This window comes from Cherax quadricarinatus, chromosome 3 (assembly GCF_038502225.1).
Source record: "Cherax quadricarinatus isolate ZL_2023a chromosome 3, ASM3850222v1, whole genome shotgun sequence".
NCBI classification, from domain to species: domain Eukaryota; kingdom Metazoa; phylum Arthropoda; class Malacostraca; order Decapoda; family Parastacidae; genus Cherax; species Cherax quadricarinatus.
Window position 1 is genome coordinate 9,400,484 of NC_091294.1, and position 21,533 is coordinate 9,422,016.

The 21,533-nt window shown below is 43.3% G+C and overlaps 1 protein-coding gene across 1 annotated transcript in view; it reads left to right on the forward strand.

The window, feature by feature from the left end:
* Nucleotides 1–2,226: 2,226 nt before the first annotated feature.
* The window catches only part of LOC138853446 (spondin-1-like), a 484,120-nt gene continuing 464,813 nt past the window's right edge, over nt 2,227–21,533 (forward strand). Inside the window, exon 1 of the mRNA XM_070090132.1 lies at nt 2,227–2,351. The gene's annotated coding sequence lies outside the window, so the exon portion shown is untranslated. The remainder of the gene's footprint in view (nt 2,352–21,533) is intronic.

The following is a 21,533-nucleotide window of genomic DNA, read 5'->3' on the forward strand; positions in this document are numbered from 1 at the left end:
AAAACAAGAAGGGGGTGAGAGAAGTGGGTTATATTTAAGTGTTTATGCACCTGGGGAAGAGAGGAGTCGGGATTAAAGAGAGATTTTAAGAAATGTTCAGTGAATGTGTAGGGAGTTCTGAACCAGATGAGAAAGTAATTGTTGTGAGGGACCTAAATGCTAAGGTAAGTGAACATGTAGTAGGCAAGCTTGTCAGGGGTAAGTGATAATGGGGGCCTCTGTATGTGCATGTTTTTAGAGGGAGGACTCGCATATATCAGATCATTATTTACTGGTAGATGCAGTGAGAGTAAGAGGTAGAAGGAGTACTAAGAGAATGTCATCAGTAACAGTGGAGTGGAAGTTTATAAATTAAAGGAAGAAATAGATAGGATAAGATATAAGCAACCGTTGAGAGAAAGGTTGGCTAAAGAGAATGCAAGTAATAGAGGAGATCGAAGAGGTTTAAGATAGATTTAAGACGGCAGCGTTGAAGTGTGCAGCAGAAGTGTGTGGATATAGGAGCTTTGCTGTAGGAGGGAAGAGAAGCGATTAGGTAAAGAGGGTGGTAAGGGGGAAAGAGTTAACATACAAATAAAAGTAATATTCTGAGGGTGGAGTATGTCGGGAGGAAAGAAAAGGTTAAAACAATGTAGAGGGAGTGTAAAAGAAAACTAATTTTGCTGAGAGTAAGAAAAAGTTTAGGAGTCAGATCATTAAGTTCAGAAAGCCTAGGGAAGGAATGACTTTAACAGTTATAAACAAGAGGGGAGTTAAATATTAGATGGGGAGGTGGAGGTACTGGGAAGATGGAGGGAATACGGACCTGTTAAATGTTGATAGAAGGGGGCAACAAAGAATTCATGCATTAAGCAAGGAGATATAACATTTATTAGGAGTGCATAAGAGCCAGAGGTGAGTGTGGGGGAGGTGTATAAGGCAGAGGTTAGACTGAAAAGGAGTAAATTAGCTGGGATAGATGGAATCAAGACAGAAATATTAAAAGCAGATTGAGATATAGTTCTGGAGTGGCTGGTACTTTTGTTTAATAACTGCACTAGAGGAAAAGGTACCTAAGGATTGGCAGAGAGCACGCATAGTTCCTTTGTATGAGGGACAATGGAATAAAAGAGAATGTAAAAATTATAGTGGGGTTAAGTCTGTTGGGTATACAAAGTAAATTATGTGGTAAAGTTATTATTGAAATAGTTAAGAATAAAATGAACAAGGAGGTTTGTTTTTAGGAAGGGTAGAAGATGTGTAGACCAAGTGTTTACACTGAAACATGAAAGTGAACAATACTTAGATAAAGGTAAGGAAGTTGTCGATGCTTTTATGTGTTTAGAAAAAGCATATGATGGTGTGGACAGGGAAGATTTATGGCATGTGTTGCAAATGTATGGAATAACGAAATATCTACAGAAGGTAATGAAAGGTTGGATATCAGATTGAAAGGAGGGAGTATGGTGGAAGCAAATGTGTTCCAAAATTTGGGAGTGGACTTGTCGTCGGATAGGTCTATGAAGGATGAAGTGAACCATAGAACCGACGAGGGGAGAAAAAGGTGGGTGGTGCATTGAGGCATCAGTGGGGACAAAGTACATTATCCATGGAGACAATAAAGGGGAATTTATGAGAGTATAGTGGTACCAACATTCCTATACGGGTGTGAAGCATGGGCTGTGAATGTTGCAGCAAGAAAGAGGCTGGAGGCAGTGGAGACGTCGTGCCTGAAAACAATGTGTGGTATGAATATTATGCAGAAAACTCGTAGTTTGGAGATTAGAAGAGGGTGCGGGGTTACCAAAAGTAGGGTGTTTAAATCTAGGGTGGAGGGAAGGCGGGGTAGGGGTCGTCCTGGGCAAGCTTGGAGGGACGGGATAATGTGTGAACGTGTTAAATAGAAGTGGAGGCAAGTGGTTGTCATGAACTGACGTGCAGTTGGAGTGCGAGCAAGGCAATTTTTAAGAAGGGATTTAGTGAAATCAGTTAGCTGGACTTGAGTACTGGAGGGAAGTATATCGCCTGCACTCTGAAGGAGGAGCAGGGATATTACAGGATGGAGGGTCATTTGAACTGAGATGTCAGCATTCTTCTGGCAAGACGGTGAGTTAATGAGTAATGGGGAAAAATGTTTCTTCTTTTTTCGGGTTACCCTACCTCTTTACATTCCTTCATTCTCCCACTCTTCCTTTTTTCCTTTCTTTCCCTTCCCCTTCACTCCCATTAACGATTCTTTTCTTCCCACAGTGAGCGTGCAGGGCTGGAGGACCCAGTACTCGGTGCAGAAGTTCACAGGCTTCCTGCTGCTGGTAGAAGCATCTCAGTCCCCCGTCGATATCTACGGTCCTCAGAGCGTAGGCACCTTCCAGGTAGGCACCAGCATGACGACTTCTTTCTTCTATTGGGCGCAGTGTGTCTTATAAAAAAATGAATACGAGCGGATGCTTTTTTTCTAAGCCGGGAGGGATGGGGTAATGGATGGAACGGGTCTCAGTGTATGACTGGAGACTGATAACCGTCTGACGTGAGTTACAACGTATGGCTGGAGACTGATAAGCGTCTGATGTGAGTTACAAAGTATGACTGGAGACTGATATTCGTGTGACGTGAGTTACGACTTATGACTGGAGACTAATATTCGTCTTTCGTGAGTTGCAAGGTATAACTGGGAACTGGTATTCATCCAGGGCTGTTGAGTCGGCACATAAAACCTTCGACCCTGACTCAGACTCCTTTATTTATGGCCCTTTCGACTCCGACTCCTTTATTTATATATCAATATAGGAAATAAATTATAAATATACTAATTATATATTTGCTATAAGTATTGCAAGCTGCAACATACAAGCTAAGTAACCTGTTAAAGCTTGGCTTTAAATGCTATAACTATGCCCCTCTTGCTTATTTTATTTTATTTATTAAAGAAACTGCAAACGGTAACATTAAAGGTAAACAAAGGACAAAACTTGAAAAACGGAAACATCGAGGTTATATTTCTATAAAAAGACTATCAAGTATAAAGTAATAGAATATAAAAGAAAGAAACTATAAAGGAAAATGTAAGTCAGAAACTAGATAAAATATCTGCAGTACATCCTATGATATTACCAGAAAAGAATTCAAAGTTAAAACTATGAAAAGGTAATAACAAACTGAACGCCTAAAACAACTTAATAAATGACAATTTTAAAAGAAATGAATTCACAACTCCTCCTTTTCCGGATTTATGTAATGTTTAATTTATATTCTATATAAATTTAAATTTATTAGGAGTCGGAGTCGGTACATTTTTACTAACTCCGACTCCGACTCCGACTCCAGTAACCCAAGAATTGCTTCGGACTCCGACTCCAGCTCCACAGCCCTGTATTCGTCTGTCTAAGTTGCAAGGTACAACTGGGAACTGGTATTCGTCTGAAGTGAGAGTCGAGGTATTACTGGGCATCTGAATATATTAGACATGAGTTTCAAGATATGACTGGTGACTAGTATAGATCTTACGTAATTTTAATGTACGTCTAGTATACACCTAACGTTGAGTTAGTGGGCTAGCTGTGAATTATTCCAGGAACGGCACGATGAAAGTAAACCTCTGACTTCCTCTTATGTAGAATTGTGTAAACTTTACCAGTTTGTGAACCCCAGACAAAATGTAACCTAACTTATCCTTCCTTTCTCATAAAAAAATATAGCTAAAAAAAATATATATCATCCAAAATATACTGAATTCACATTTTATTATAGATTTGTAGAAGCAAAGAACTCTTGTAATAAGGACACGTGAATATTTTCAAAATTGTGAAAAAATAAATTCTCCACTTGGTTGAAGTTAACTAAACGAGGGAATTACTTAGTCGCAGCAGAAGAGAATAAGCAGTTGTATGAGTCTTCTGGTTTTGCATTTTATTTATGAGCAATTTGAAGCAGCGAGGCGCAGCTTTATGAGCACCCAGAAGCTCACTTAGTTTACCAGAAGCTCAGTTTACCAGAAGCTCAGTTTACCAGAAGCTCACTTAGTTTACCAGAAGCTCAGTTTACCAGAAGCTCACTCAGTTTACCAGAAGCTCACTTAGTTTACCAGAAGCTCAGTTTACCAGAAGCTCACTCAGTTTACCAGAAGCTCACTTAGTTCACCAGAAGCTCACTTAGTTTACCAGAAGCTCACTTAGTTTACCAGAAGCTCAGTTTACCAGAAGCTCAGTTTACCAGAAGCTCACTTAGTTTACCAGAAGCTCAGTTTACCAGAAGCTCACTCAGTTTACCAGAAGCTCACTTAGTTTACCAGAAGCTCAGTTTACCAGAAGCTCACTTAGTTTACCAGAAGCTCACTTAGTTTACCAGAAGCTCACTTAGTTTACCAGAAGCTCAGTTTACCAGAAGCTCACTTAGTTTACCAGAAGCTCAGTTTACCAGAAGCTCACTCAGTTTACCAGAAGCTCACTTAGTTTACCAGAAGCTCAGTTTACCAGAAGCTCACTTAGTTTACCAGAAGCTCAGTTTACCAGAAGCTCACTCAGTTTACCAGAAGCTCACTTAGTTTACCAGAAGCTCAGTTTACCAGAAGCTCACTTAGTTTACCAGAAGCTCAGTTTACCAGAAGCTCAGTTTACCAGAAGCTCACTTAGTTTACCAGAAGCTCACTTAGTTTACCAGAAGCTCAGTTTACCAGAAGGTCACTCAGTTTACCAGAAGCTCACTTAGTTTACCAGAAGCTCAGTTTACCAGAAGCTCACTTAGTTTACCAGAAGCTCACTTAGTTTACCAGAAGCTCACTTAGTTTACCAGAAGCTCAGTTTACCAGAAGCTCACTTAGTTTACCAGAAGCTCAGTTTACCAGAAGCTCACTCAGTTTACCAGAAGCTCACTTAGTTCACCAGAAGCTCACTTAGTTTACCAGAAGCTCACTTAGTTTACCAGAAGCTCAGTTTACCAGAAGCTCAGTTTACCAGAAGCTCACTTAGTTTACCAGAAGCTCAGTTTACCAGAAGCTCACTCAGTTTACCAGAAGCTCACTTAGTTTACCAGAAGCTCAGTTTACCAGAAGCTCACTTAGTTTACCAGAAGCTCACTTAGTTTACCAGAAGCTCACTTAGTTTACCAGAAGCTCAGTTTACCAGAAGCTCACTTAGTTTACCAGAAGCTCAGTTTACCAGAAGCTCACTCAGTTTACCAGAAGCTCACTTAGTTTACCAGAAGCTCAGTTTACCAGAAGCTCACTTAGTTTACCAGAAGCTCAGTTTACCAGAAGCTCACTCAGTTTACCAGAAGCTCACTTAGTTTACCAGAAGCTCAGTTTACCAGAAGCTCACTTAGTTTACCAGAAGCTCAGTTTACCAGAAGCTCAGTTTACCAGAAGCTCACTTAGTTTACCAGAAGCTCACTTAGTTTACCAGAAGCTCAGTTTACCAGAAGGTCACTCAGTTTACCAGAAGCTCACTTAGTTTACCAGAAGCTCAGTTTACCAGAAGCTCACTTAGTTTACCAGAAGCTCACTTAGTTTACCAGAAGCTCACTTAGTTTACCAGAAGCTCAGTTTACCAGAAGCTCACTTAGTTTACCAGAAGCTCACTCAGTTTACCAGAAGCTCACTTAGTTTACCAGAAGCTCAGTTTACCAGAAGCTCACTTAGTTTACCAGAAGCTCACTCAGTTTACCAGAAGCTCACTTAGTTTACCAAAAGCTCAGTTTACCAGAAGCTCACTTAGTTTACCATAAGCTCAGTTTACCAGAAGCTCACTTAGTTTACCAGAAGCTCAGTTTACCAGAAGCTCACTTAGTTTACCAGAAGCTCAGTTTACCAGAAGCTCACTTAGTTTACCAGAAGCTCAGTTTACCAGAAGCTCACTTAGTTTACCAGAAGCTCGGTTTACCAGAAGCTCACTTAGTTTACCAAAAGCTCAGTTTACCAGAAGCTCACTTAGTTTACCATAAGCTCAGTTTACCAGAAGCTCACTTAGTTTACCAGAAGCTCAGTTTACCAGAAGCTCACTTACTTTACCAGAAGCTCACTTACTTTACCAGAAGCTCAGTTTACCAGAAGCTCAGTTTACCAGAAGCTCACTTAGTTTATCAGAAGCTCAGTTTACCAGAAACTCACTTAGTTTATCAGAAGCTCAGTTTACCAGAAGCTCACTTAGTTTACCAGAAGCTCACTTAGTTTACCAGAAGCTCAGTTTACCAGAAGCTCACTTAGTTTACCAGAAGCTCACTTAGTTTACCAGAAGCTCACTTAGTTTACCAGAAGCTGACCTAGTTTGAATATGAGCTTAATCCGGTTAACCTGGAGAGGGTTTCGGGGGTCAACGCCCCCTCGGCTCGATCTGTGACCAGGCCTTGTAGTGGATCAGAGTCTGATCAACCAGGCTGTTACTACTGGCCTCATATAAACCGACGTACGACCCACAGCCCGGCTAATCAGGTATTGACTTTAGGTGCCTCGATTCATAATATCTTCCACATTTCCTGGACAAGTAATTTTTAGGTAGCACTAACAAAATATTCGTTTACCAACGAATAGCATAAAATACTATTGTATCCTCGGAGGCGACCATCCACCCCGTGCCGAGGCTCCAGGGGTGTGCGCTGCCCGTGCCGAGGCTCCAGGGGTGTGCGCTGCCCGTGCCGAGGCTCCAGGGGTGTGCGCTGCCCGTGCCGAGGCTCCAGGGGTGTGCGCTGCCCGTGCCGAGGCTTCAGGGGTGTGCGCTGCCCGTGCCGAGGCTCCAGGGGTGTGCGCTCCCCGTGCCGAGGCTCCAGGGGTGTGCGCTCCCCTGGTTACCTGGAGGTTACCTGGAGGTTATTCCGGGGATCAACGCCCCCGGGGCCCGGTCCATGACCAGGCCTCCCGATGGATCAGGGCCTGATCAACTAGGCTGTTACTGCTGGCCGCACGCAGTCCAACGTACGAGCCACAGCCCGGCTAATCCGGCACTGACTTTAGGTATCTGTCCAGCTCTCTCTTGAAGGCAGCCAGGGGTTTATTGGCAATTCCCCTAATGCTTGATGGGAGGCTGTTGAACAGTTTTGGGCCCCGGACACTTATGGTGTTTTCCCTTAGTGTACCAATGGCGCCCCTACTTTTTATTGGCGGCATTTTGCATCGCCTGCCCAGTCTTTTACTTTCGTAGGGAGTGATTTCTGTGTGCAGATTTGGGACCATTCCTTCCAAGATTTTCCAAGTGTAGATTATGATATATCTCTCCCTCCTGCGTTCCAACGAGTACAAGTCAAGTGCTTCCAAGCGTTCCCAGTAGTTAAGGTGCTTGACAGAACTTATACGTGCAGTAAAGGATCTCTGTACACTCTCTAGATCTGCGATTTCACATGCTTTGAATGGAGATGTTAATGTACAGCAGTATTCCAGCCTAGAGAGAACAAGTGATTTGAAAAGGATCATCATGGGCTTGGCATCTCTCGTTTTGAAAGTTCTCATTATCCATCCTATCATTTTCTTTGCACGTGCGATCGTGGCACTGTTGTGATCCTTGAAAGTGAGATCCTCAGACATTACTACTCCCAGGTCCCTTACATTATTTTTCCGCTCTATTGTATGGCCGGAGTCAGTAGTATACTCTGTTCTAGTTATTATCTCCTCCAGTTTTCCATAACGGAGTAGTTGGAATTTGTCCTCATTGAACATCATATTGTTTACCGTTGCCCACTGGAAAACTTTGTTTATATCTTCTTGGAGGTTAACCGCGTCCTCAGCAGATGACAGCCTCATGCAGATCCTAGTATCATCCGCAAAGGATGATACGGTGCTGTGGTGTATATCTCTGTTTATGTCTGATATGAGGATAAGGAATAAGATGGGGGCGAGTACTGTGCCTTGTGGAACAGAGCTCTTCACTATGGCAGCCTCCGATTTAACTCTGTTGACCACTACTCTTTGTGTTCGATTTGTTAGGAAGTTGAAGATCCATCTCCCCACTTTCCCAGTTATTCCTTTAGCACGTATTTTATGGGCTATTACGCCATGATCGCATTTGTCAAATGCTTTTGCAAAGTCTGTGTATATTACATCTGCATTCTGATTTTCTTCCAGTGCATCCAAGGCCATATCATAGTGATCCAGTAGTTGTGAGAGGCAGGAGCGACCTGCCCTGAACCTATGTTGCCCTGGATTGTGCAGATTTTGGGAATCCAGGTGATTTGCAATCCTGCTTCTTAGCACTCTTTCAAAGATTTTTATGATGTGGGACGTCAGAGCTATTGGTCTATAGTTCTTAGCTAATGCTTTGCTGCCACCTTTATGGAGTGGGGCTATATCCGTTGTTTTAAGTGACTGTGGAATTTCACCCATGTCCAAGCTCCTCCTCCATAGTGTACTGTATATCATTTCATAGCGTAAAGTAACGTGGATTATTTTCAGGCAGCTGAAAGAGGTTTAGGATGTTATTTAGGCAGAGGTAAGCGAAGGAAGGAAAGCGTTCAGGCTCATATGTATATTTCGAGTGGTTGGTATATATATTACAAGTGGCTGGTATGTATATCCAGTGGTAGGTAACTGGAATATACAGAACAGTTCTAGGCGCAATAGAGAGAGAGAGAGAGAGAGAGAGAGAGAGAGAGAGAGAGAGAGAGAGAGAGAGAGAGAGAGAGAGAGAGAGAGAGAGAGAGAGAGAGAGAGAGAGAGAGAGAGAGAGAGAGAGAGAGAGAGAGAGTGAGAGAGAGAGACTAAAGTTGATTTTCAAGGCGTTCCTATGCCTGTTGGTACCCTGGCCAAGTCAGGCTGTCCCTCCTGTCTGCTCCGTTCCAACGAATGCACAAAAGTCTCACCCATCAATAGTTTTCTGAGGAAGGGTAACTTGTCTGATGCGTTGGTGATTGCTCTTACATAGCAAGGGAGAGTATTGAAAACAAAAGGTCCATTTATTTATTTTAGCCACATTGAACTTATTTATTGCTCTTGCGATTTTCACCGATGATTTTTTTACACACCGGCCATCTCCCACCCAGGCAGGGTGACCCGAAAAAGAACAAACGAAAGTTTCTTCTCATCAGATTTAGTAATGTATGCAGGAGAAGGGGTTACTAGCTCCTTGCTCCCGGCATTTTAGTCGCCTATTAGGACACGCATGGCTTACAGAGGAAGGATATCATCAATTGTATTATGCATAATCATTATTATTATTAACGTCATAACAGTTTGACATGTATATAGTCACTGGGATCATCGCCCCCTCGACCCGACCAGGCTTGCCTGTTGACAGTATGACCAGTCAGGCTGTTGGTATTCACTTCACGCAGTTCCACATATTGTTTTAGAAGCGGTTAGCTACACTGTATGTTTCCATCTGTACAGACGGAGACAAGACTACTATGTATGATAAACTGCTGAATGCTAAACAGTTCACAGAGAAGTGACAGAGGACAGAGAGAGTGTATGCCCGGAGGAGACAGGAAGATATTTATCTCCAGGGAGGCTTCAGAGAATGGAAGGCGGTTCTCCGGGATGTATCCAGGCTGGAAATTGGATTCTGAGGGCTGCTCTCGGGATATTAAGCCATAACGGATGGTTTCCAGTACGATGCTGAAAGATGGAAGCGATCTGGCAAGATAGGTGGAGGTGATGGGGGATATTGTGTAAAACGTCTTGCAAGATAGGTGGAGGTGATGGGGGGATACCGTACAAGACGTCCTTCGTGATGGGTGGAGGTGATGGGGGTGTTGTGCAGGACGTCCTGCAAGATGGGTGGAGGTGACGGGGTGCTTTGTAAGACATCTTGCAGGATGGGTGGAGGTGATAAGGGTGTTGCGCAAGACGTCCTGCAAGATGGGTGGGGTTGATGGGGGTGTTGTGCAGGACGTCCTGCAAGATGGGCGGAGATGATGGGGTGTTGTGCAGGACGTCCTGCGAGGTGGAAGCTGATTTCCACTTAGCGGTGAAGAAGGGTTATGCTTCGGAAAGTGGGCTCTCCAGAACGCTGACAGATACGAGAGATGAAGCCTGCTTTCCAGGCCACTGCAGAAGAATGCAAATGTTACTGAGCACTTGAGAATAAAATGCCGTATTCTCTCCTGTTCCTAAGGGAGGATATTGCTCGGTGAAATGTCTTCGGAAATACTGTCATCTTGGAATGAAAACTGTCAATAGTCTCTTGTTAAGGTACGATTCAACTTTTTTTTTTTTTTTTTTTTTTTTTTTTTTTTGAAGGGGTTAAGATAACTTACTTTGGAGCCCAACACATAGTTCTCATGGCCCAAGACAATTTTCTTCGCTCTAAGACAACTTTTTTCGCCCCAAAACGACCGTCTTAGGCCCATGACAACTTTTTTTGGTGGCCAAGACTACATTCTTGGGATCATGAGAAGCAGATATCTGTAAGAATTCCACAAACTGACCCGGTGTGACACTAAATAAACAAATGTAATTCAGATAAAACTAAACTGACCAAAGATATTCAAGAAAGACCCAGAGAGACGCAAATTAACCCACAGCGACACAGAATACCCTAGTGTGTTCCATAGTGAAACAGAGTGACCTGATATGACGTAGCGTAACCCAAAGTGACGCAAAGAGACTCAGATTAAACACAGACTGACACACAGGAAGGATACCTCTCAGAAGAGCCTAATTCAGAGGCAGGATGTGAGGCAGAAGGTGAGGCAGGAAATGAGGCAGGGACGCCAAGTCTTGCAGACGGAATTAAGACTTTAGCGAGGTCTTCAAGACCGATGGAAGGAGGCACTTCACCGGAGCCTCAAATTTTAAAGAAAGTGAGTGTCAGTGTAGAGTGAAGGTGACTGTCAGTGTAGGATGAAAGTGACTGGTCACGCACCCAGGATCTTACCTGCAAGGATCGCAACAGTGCCACTATCACATCTGCGGGGAAATGTTAGGATGGATAATGAGAAAATTCAAGACAAGAGATGCCAAGCCAATGATGATCCTTTTTAAATCACTTGTTCTCTCTAGGCTGGAATATTGATGTACATTAACATCTCCATTAAAAGCAGGTGAAATTGCAGATCTAGAGAATATACAGAGAAACTTCACTGCATTTATAAGTTCCATCAAACACATTAACTACTGGGAACGCTTGGAAGCACATGACTTGTACTCACAAGAGCGCAGGCGAGAGAGATACATTATAAACTACACTCGGAAAATCCTAGAGGGACTGGTCCCCATTCGGCACAGAAAAATCACTCCCTACGAAATCAAAAGATTTGGCAGGCATGCAACATACCCCCAGTGAAAGGTAAGGGCACCATTAGTATACTAAGAGAAAACATAATAAGTGTCCGGGGACCAAGATTGTTCAACAGCCTCCCACCAGCCATAAGGGGAATTACCAATAGACCCCTGGTTGTTTTCAAGAGGGAGCTGGACAGATAACTATAATCAGTACTGGATCAGCCGGGCTGTGGTTCACACGTTGGACTACGTGTGGCCAGCAGTAATAGCCTAGTTGATGAGGCCCTGATCTACTGGGAGGCCTGGTCACAGACCGGGCAGGGGGGGCGTTGATCCCCGGAATACCCTCCAGGTGTATAAGAACATAATAAATATGGAACACTGCAGCAGGCCTACTGGCCCATGCGAGGCACGTCCACGTCACCTCCCGGCTTAAACCAGTGACCCACCTAGTCAGGAAGGTCACATCCACTTAAGGAGAACGGCATCAGACCTATTAGCACAAGCTAGTTAGGTCCGACTCACACCCACCCACACCCACTCATGTATTTATTCAACCTATTTTTAAAACTACATAACGTCTTAGCTTCTATAACGATACTCGGGAATTTGTTCCACTCATCCACAACTCTATTACCAAACCAGTGCTTTCTTATATCCTTCCTGAATCTAAATTTTTCCAACTTAAAACCATAGCTGCGAGTCCTGTCTTGGCTAGATATTTTTAGCACACTATTTACATTCCCTTTATTTATTCCTGTTTTCTATTTATACACCTCAGTCATATCCCCACTAATTCTACGCCATTCTAGAGAGTGCAGATTCAGGGCCCTCAGTCTATCCTCATAGGGAAGATTTCTGATACATAGGATCAACTTGGTCATCCTTCCTTTGCACGTTTTCCAGTGCATTTGTATCCATTCCGTAATACGGTGACCAAAACTGTGCAGCATAATCTAAATGAGGCCTAACCAAAGATATATAGAGTTGAAGAACAACCTGAGTACTCCAATTATTTATGCTCCTTGATATGAAGTCAAGGATTTTGTCAGCTTTATTGCGAACACTTATGCACTGTTTCCTAGGTTTGAGACCATTGCTAAGCAGAACTCCCAAATCCTTTTCGCAATCAGTAATATTAAGATCTACATTGACTCACGAAATCATAATGACACGATTGCAAACAAACCATACCACGGGCGAGGATAGAACCTGCGATCAGAGTCATGAAACTCCAGACCGACGAGCTAGCCACTGGGCCAGCTGGCTACAACAAGATTCTTCCAATCTTGTTGTAGCCAGCTGGCCCAGTTGTGGAGTTTTATGACTCTCTGGTCGCAGGTTCTATACTCGCCCGTGATATGGTTTAAGATCTTCATTATTTAGTTCATATGTGGCATGGTTATTTTCTTGTCCAGTGTTTTGAACTTTGCATTTGTCCATATTAAACTGCATCTGCCACTTCTCCGACCACTGTATCAGTCTATTCAAATCTTTCTGGAGTGTACTCGTTAGAATGAATTTGGCGACCTATTTTGGTGTCATCAAACTTGCAAACTTGCTTATGTTGCTAATGTTGCTTATTCCTTCATCAATGTCGTTTATATAAATTGTGAATAACAAAGGGTCTAACACTGACCCCTGTGGAACACCACTTGTGACGCGCACCCACTCTGATTTCTTCCCATCGATGCAAACTCTCTTGTGCCTATCTATCAACCACGCCTCTACCCAGGAAAAAATTTCTCCTATTTCGTGTGCCTTAATTTTCCTCAATAGTCTCTGATGTGGGATTCTAACGAAAGCCTTACTGAAGTCCATATACACAATATCATATTCATTACCATGATTAACTTCCTCATATACTTTGGTTAAAAAGTTAGTAAATTCGTAAGACAGGAACGCTCCTTTGTAAAACAGTGCTACGAATTGCCTCGGCAATTACTGATTCCATAAATTTTCTCACTATGGAGGTAAGGCTTATTGGTCTATAGCTCGAAGCTAAGGACCTGTCTCCTGCTTTGTAAATAGGTATTACATTTGCCATTTTCCACTTGTCAGGCACTATGCCAGTTTGTAGTGATATGTTGAAAAAACTAGCCAGAGGTTCGTAAAGCTCTTCTTTACATTCCATTAAAACCCTTGCAAACAGTTCATCAGGGTCTGGGGATTTATTCGGTTTTAATCTCTGTATCTGTCTGAGGACAATGTCATTGTTTACCCTAAAGGTGCATAGTTTATTATCGTCCTGTTCTATATAATTTATTATTTCTGGAATTTCGCTAGTATCTTCCTGCATAAAAACGGAGAGGTTATTTCCTCTCTCTTTTTATCACTTTCAGTGATCTGATCTGAGTTACTTTTGAGTTGGCCTATCTTGTCCCTAATCTTACTTCTATATACCTGAAAGAAACATTTTGGGTTAGTTTTCGAATCCCTTGCGACTTTAGCCTCATAATCTCGTTTAGCTTTTCTTATTCCCTTTTTTTATTTCTCTCTTGAACTGAATATATTGATTTCTTAACTGCCTGTCCCCTCTTTTGATACGCCTATATATGCCTCTCTTTTGACCAGTGAAGTGTTTTTATTTATTGTTTATCAATTTGGGATCATTTTTGTTAGATCTAATTTACCTATTCAGAAGAAAAGTTGTCTGGGCAGCTACAGCTATGCACTAAAAACGTCATATTGGCAACCAACACCACCAACCTGACCCATGGGCAGGTCATCCCAATTTAGCCAACCCAGGTAATTTCTCTGTCCCATGAAATCGGCCAAGCGGAAATCTGGGACAGAAACTTGATTGCAGTTATTTGGGTATTCCATAATATACTGAAACTAACTGATTTGTGATTGCTTTCCCAAAGCTCATCATTAACCACAAGTTTATTAATAAGTGATTTCTTGTTGGTATGAACCAAGTCAAGCAGATTGTTTCCTCTAGTTGGTCCTGTCACAAACTGTTTTAAAAAGCAATCCTGAATCGAATCAAGAAAGTCACTAGACTCAAGATTTCCTGTCATATTGTTCCTGTCTACAGTTAAAATATCCCATTAACACGACGTTTTCATATCTAGACACCTTATGAATTTCTTCCCATGGCAGCTTACTGTACTACCTATCAAGATTGGTATCCTATAAATCACACCCAAAATTAATTTGTCGAAACCCTCGAGAAACTGTAGGTACACAGATTCTGTGTCCGATGCTTCTAATCTTATATCTTGTCTAACACAGCAATTTAAATTATCTCTGACTTACATAGCTTCTCCACCTCCCTTCCTGTTGACCCTATCAGTGTGGAATAGCTCATAGCCTTGAATATGGCATTCAGAAGGCATTTCTCTATCTTTCAGGTTGAACCAGGTCTCCGTTATAGCAATAATATCTATATTACTTGCACTTGCAAGAAATCTTAGCTCATCTATCTTATTGCTCAAACTCCTACTATATGTATAGTAAATCTAAAGAGAGCTAGTCTCTCTCTGCCCTCTACTGTCTCTCTTTGTTGATCAGTTGCTATGGTGAAGGCGACTGTCAGTGTAGAGTGAAGGTGACTGTCAGTGTAGAGTGAAGGTGACTGTCAGTGTAGAGTGAAGGTGACTGTCAGTGTAGAGTGAAGGTGACTGTCAGTGTAGAGTGAAGGTGACTGTCAGTGTAGAGTGAAGGTGACTGTCAGTGTAGAGTGAAGGTGACTGTCAGTGTAGAGTGAAGGTGACTGTCAGTGTAGAGTGAAGGTGACTGTCAGTGTAGAGTGAAGGTGACTGTCAGTGTAGAGTGAAGGTGACTGTCAGTGTAGAGTGAAGGTGACTGTCAGTGTAGAGTGAAGGTGACTGTCAGTGTAGAGTGAAGGTGACTGTCAGTGTAGAGTGAAGGTGACTGTCAGTGTAGAGTGAAGGTGACTGTCAGTGTAGAGTGAAGGTGACTGTCAGTGTAGATTGAAGGTGACTGTCAGTGTAGAGTGAAGGTGACTGTCAGTGTAGAGTGAAGGTGACTGTCAGTGTAGAGTGAAGGTGACTGTCAGTGTAGAGTGAAGGTGACTGTCAGTGTAGAGTGAAGGTGATTGTCAGTGTAGAGTGAAGGTGACTGTCAGTGTAGAGTGAAGGTGACTGTCAGTGTAGATTGAAGGTGACTGTCAGTGTAGAGTGAAGGTGACTGTCAGTGTAGAGTGAAGGTGACTGTCAGTGTAGAGTGAAGGTGACTGTCAGTGTAGAGTGAAGGTGACTGTCAGTGTAGAGTGAAGGTGGCTGTCAGTGTAGAGTGAAGGGGACTGTCAGTGTAGAGTGAAGGGGACTGTCAGTGTAGAGTGAAGGTGACTGTCAGTGTAGAGTGAAGGTGGCTGTCAGTGTAGAGTGAAGGGGACTGTCAGTGTAGAGTGAAGGGGACTGTCAGTGTAGAGTGAAGGTGACTGTCAGTGTAGAGTGAAGGTGACTGTCAGTATGAAGTGAAGGGGACTGTCAGTATGAAGTGAAGGGGACTGTTAGTGTAGGGTGAAGATGATTGTCAGTGTATAATGAAGGTGACTGTCAGTGTAGAGTGAAGATGACTCTCAGTCTAGAGTGAAGGTGACTGTCAGTGAAGAGGGAAGGTGTCTGTCATTAAGGAATGAAGGCGACTGTCAGTGTAGGGTGAAGTTGACTATCTGTGTAGAGCGAAAGAGACTGTCAGTGAAGAATGAAGGTGAATATCAGTGTAGAGAGATGGTGACTTCTGTGTAGAATGAAGCTGTTTGTCAGTGGAGAGTGAAAGTGACTCGGTGTAGAGTGAAGGTGATTGTCAGTGTAGAATGAAGGTAACTTTCAGTGTAGAGTGGAAGTGACTCATTGTAGAATGAAGGTGATTCTCAGTGAAAAGTGAAAGTGACTGTCAGTGAGGAGGGAAGGTAACTGTCAATGTAAAGTGAAGGTGACTGTCAGTGTAAAGTGAAGATGACTGCCAGTGTAGAGTGAAGGTGACTCAGGGTAGAGTGAAGGTGAATGACCATGCAAATGTGTAATTCCTCATTGTTATTATATACGTTACTGTTGTCCAGCATATTTAAAGATTTGATATGTGCAGCTCTTGTGATCTGTAGCACCTTTATTATGGCTCTGTAGCACCTTTATTATGGCTCTGTAGCACCTTTATTATGGCTCTGTAGCACCTTTATTTTGGCTCTGTAGCACCTTTATTATGGCTCTGTAGCACCTTTATTATGGCTTTATAGCACCTTTATTATGGCTCTGTAGCACCTTTATTATGGCTCTGTAGCACCTTTATTATGGCTTTATAGCACCTTTATTATGGCTCTGTAGCACTTTTATTATAACTCTGCAGCACCTGTATCATGGCTATGTAGCACCTGTATCATAGCTATGTAGCACCTTTATTATGGCTCTGTAGCACCTTTATTATGGCTTTATAGCACCTTTATTATTGTTCTGTAGCACCTTTATTATGGCTCTGTAGCACCTTTATTTTGGCTCTGTAGCACCTTTATTATGGCTTTATAGCACCTTTATTATGGCTCTGTAGCACCTTCATTATGGCTCTATAGCACCTATATTATGGCTTTATAGCACCTTTATTATGGCTCTGTAGCACCTTTATTATGGCTCTGTAGCACCTTTATTATGGCTCTATAGCACCTTTATTATAACTCTGCAACACCTGTATCATAGCTATGTAGCACCTTTATTATTGTTCTGTAGCACCTTTATTATAGCTCTGTAGCACCTTTATTATGGTCCTGTAGCACCTGTATAGTACCTATGTAGCATTTGTATCATGGCTATGTAGCACCTGTATCATGGCTATGTAGCACCTGTTTCATGGTTATGTAGCACATGTATCATAGCTCTGTAGCACCTTTATTATTGCTCTGTAGCACCTTTATTATTGCTCTGTAGCACCTGCATAGTGGTTATGTAGCGTCTGAATCATGGCTATGTAGCACCTGTGTCATAGCTATGTAGCACCTGTATCATGGCCATATAGCACCTATTATGGCTATGTAGCACTTGTATCATAGCTACGTAGCACCTGTATCAGGCGTATGTAATACCTGTATAGTGGTTATGTAGTAACTGTTTCATGGCTATTTACCACCTTTATCATGGCTCTGTAGTACCTTTATTATGGCTCTGTAGCCCCTTCATAATGGCTACGTAGCACCTATATCATGGTTATGTAGGACCTGTATCATGGCTATGATACAGGTACTTGTATCATGTTACCATGATACAGTACCTGTATCATGGCTATCTAGCACCTATATCATGGCTATGCAGCACCTGTGTCATGACTATGTAGCACGTGTATCATGGCTATGCAGCATCTGTATCATGGCTATGTAGCATCTGTATTATACATTTACTCTGAATCTTGAGTTTAGTCGTAAAATTGCAATCTTTGATTTCTATTATTTTTTTTTGTTTCCATGATTAATTTTCAAATATAATCCTCAAAGAATATCTTTCTGAAAGTTATTTATCTTAAACAGAGAGATACACAAATAGCCCGAACATACGCCTGACCCGCAGAATGGTCCGACTTGGACCTAGTACAAAGTCAGTGCGACTTTGTAAATGGTCCAAGTCGGACAGAAACGTGGTCGTAAGCTCCTCTCTCCTATGTGCGGGTTATTTGTGTATTGTTCCAGTCACTGCATTGTGCCTTTTCGTTATTTAAGCAGTGTGTGTGTGTATTTGTGTTCGTGTGTATTTTCACGTGAGTGTGTTTCCTTCCTGTTAATCCATTGCAGTGCCTTCCCTGTTATTCCTGTTTGCTCTTCTACATTTTGTCCCAGCCTTTTGTGCGTTATTGTGTTGAAAGCCTTTTTGCATTTTAAAAATATGCAGTTTGCCCATCCCTTTCGCTCCCTCTCATGCCTCATTTCTGTTACCTTCTCGTAGAACTCCAGTAAATTTGTAAGACAGGATTTACCACCCGTAAAGCGGTACTGGTTGTTGTTTATGATCCCAAGCCTTGCTTAGCGCTCCACCAGTCTCCTGAATATCTTATTCATAACCTTGCAAACTACACATGTCACTGGCCTCCAGCTTATTGCCGTGTGTCTGTCTCCTTGATTAAACACTGGAACGACATTTGCTATCTTAAACCTCTCTGGCAGTTACTCTGTGTCGATTGACTTGTTAAAAATTGTCTAGTTACTCACAAGATGGTTCCACTCTCTCTCAGGACCCACTGAGAGATATTATCTGGTTCCAGTGCCTTCACGCTATCTAGCTCGCACAACATTATTATTATTATAATCAAGGGGAAGCGCTAAACCCGGAGGATTATACAGCGCCTGGGGGGGGGGATGTGGAAGGCATTCAGGCTTAATTCGGGGAACTGGAGCACAGATCCAATTTCCTAAATCAAGAGCCCCTCACCAACATCAAGGAACCTTCCTTGAGGGGAGCTCGCACAACAGCTTCTCACTCATTCTTCTCCTGTCGTATATATTGTGCCCAGCACTCACTCTATGGCTGTACCTCTATGGCTCTCTGGTGTGTGTGCATGTGCGTGTGGATGTGTGTGTATGTGTGTGTGTATGTGTGTGTGTGTGTGTACTCACCTAGTTGTACTCACCTAGTTGAGGTTGCGGGGGTCGAGTCCGAGCTCCTGGCCCCGCCTCTTCACTGATCGCTACTAGGTCACTCTCCCTGAGCCGTGAGCTTTATCATACCTCTGCTTAAAGCTATGTATGGATCCTGCCTCCACTACATCGCTTCCCAAACTATTCCACTTACTGACTACTCTGTGGCTGAAGAAATACTTCCTAACATCCCTTTGATTCATCTGTGTCTTCAGCTTCCAACTGTGTCCCCTTGTTACTGTGTCCAATCTCTGGAACATCCTGTCTTTGTCCACCTTGTCAATTCCTCTCAGTATTTTGTATGTCGTTATCATGTCCCCCCTATCTCTCCTGTCCTCCAGTGTCGTCAGGTTGATTTCCCTTAACCTCTCCTCGTAGGACATACCTCTTAGCTCTGGGACTAGTCTTGTTGCAAACCTTTGCACTTTCTCTAGTTTCTTCACGTGCTTGGCTAGGTGTGGGTTCCAAACTGGTGCCGCATACTCCAATATGGGCCTAACATACACGGTGTACAGGGTTCTGAATGATTCCTTATTAAGATGTCGGAATGCTGTTCTGAGGTTTGCTAGGCGCCCATATGCTGCAGCAGTTATTTGGTTGATGTGCGCTTCAGGAGATGTGCCTGGTGTTATACTCAACCCAAGATCTTTTTCCTTGAGTGAGGTTTGTAGTCTCTGACTCCCTAGACTGTACTCCGTCTGCGGCCTTCTTTGCCCATCCCCAATCTTCATGACTTTGCACTTGGTGGGATTGAACTCCAGGAGCCAATTGCTGGACCAGGTCTGCAGCCTGTCCAGATCCCTTTGTAGTTCTGCCTGGTCTTCGATCGAGTGTATTCTTCTCATCAACTTCACGTCATCTGCAAACAGGGACACCTCAGAGTCTATTCCTTCCGTCATGTCGTTCACAAATACCAGAAACAGCACTGGTCCTAGGACTGACCCCTGCGGGACCCCGCTGGTCACAGGTGCCCACTCTGACACCTCGCCACTTACCATGACTCGCTGCTGTCTCCCTGACAAGTATTCCCTGATCCATTGTAGTGCCTTCCCTGTTATCCCTGCTTGGTCCTCCAGTTTTTGCGCCAATCTCTTGTGTGGAACTGTGTCAAACGCCTTCTTGCAGTCCAAGAAAATGCAATCCACCCACCCCTCTCTCTCTTGTCTTACTGCTGTCACCATGTCATAGAACTCCAGTAGGTTTGTGACACAGGATTTCCCGTCCCTGAAACCATGTTGGCTGCTGTTGATGAGATCTTTCCTTTCTAGGTGTTCCACCACTCTTCTCCTGATAATCTTCTCCATGATTTTGCATACTATACATGTCAGTGACACTGGTCTGTAGTTTAATGCTTCATGTCTGTCTCCTTTTTTAAAGATTGGGACTACATTTGCTGTCTTCCATGCCTCAGGCAATCTCCCTGTTTCGATAGATGTATTGAATATTGTTGTTAGGGGTACACATAGCGCCTCTGCTCCCTCTCTCAATACCCATGGGGAGATGTTATCTGGCCCCATTGCCTTTGAGGTATCTAGCTCACTCAGAAGCCTCTTCACTTCTTCCTCGGTTGTGTGCACTGTGTCCAGCACTTGGTGGTGTGCCCCACCTCTCCGTCTTTCTGGAGTCCCTTCTGTCTCCTCTGTGAACACTTCTTTGAATCTCTTGTTGAGTTCTTCACATACTTCACGGTCATTTCTTGTTGTCTCTCCTCCTTCCTTCCTTAGCCTGATTACCTGGTCCTTGACTGTTGTTTTCCTCCTGATGTGGCTGTACAACAGTTTCGGGTCAGATTTGGCTTTCGCTGCTATGTCATTTTCATTTTGTCTTTGGGCCTCCCTTCTTATCTGTGCATATTCGTTTCTGGCTCTACGACTGTTCTCCTTATTCTCCTGGGTCCTTTGCCTTCTATATTTCTTCCATTCCCTAGCACACTTGGTTTTTGCCTCCCTGCACCTTTGGGTAAACCATGGGCTCATCCTGGCTTTTTCATTATTCCTGTTACCCTTAGGTACAAACCTCTCCTCAGCCTCCTTGCATTTTGTTGCTACATATTCCATCATCTCATTAACTGGCTTCCCTGCCAGTTTTCTGTCCCACTGAACCCCGTTCAGGTAGTTCCTCATTCCTGTGTAGTCCCCTTTCTTGTAGTTTGGCTTCATTCGTCCTGGCCTTCCTGCTTCTCCCTCCACTTGTAGCTCTACTGTGTATTCGAAGCTTAAAACCACATGGTCACTGGCCCCAAGGGGTCTTTCATATGTGATGTCCTCGATATCTGCACTACTCAAGGTGAATACTAAGTCCAGCCTTGCTGCTTCATCCTCTCCTCTCTCTCTCTTGTAGTGTCCCTTACGTGTTGGCACATGAAGTTTTCCAGTACCACCTCCATCATCTTAGCCCTCCATGTATCTTGGCCCCCATGTGGGTCCAAGTTCTCCCAATCGATCTCCTTGTGGTTAAAGTCACCCATGATCAGGAGCTTTGCCCTGTGTGTGTGTGTATGCGTGTGTGTGTGTGTGTGTGTGTGTGTGTGTGTGTGTGTGTGTGTGTGTGTGTGTGTGTGCATATGTGTGTGTGTGTGTACTCACCTATTTGTACTCACCTATTTGTGGTTGCAGGGGTCGAGTCCTAGCTCCTTGCCCCGCCTCTTCACCGGTTGCTACTAGGCCCTCTCTCTCCCCGCTCCATGAGCTTTATCAAACCTCGTCTTAAAACTGTGTATGATTCCTGCCTCCACTACGTCATTTTCTAGGCTATTCCACTGCCTTACAACTCTATGACTGAAGAAATACTTCCTACTATCTCTCTGACTCATTCGTGTCTTCAACTTCCAAT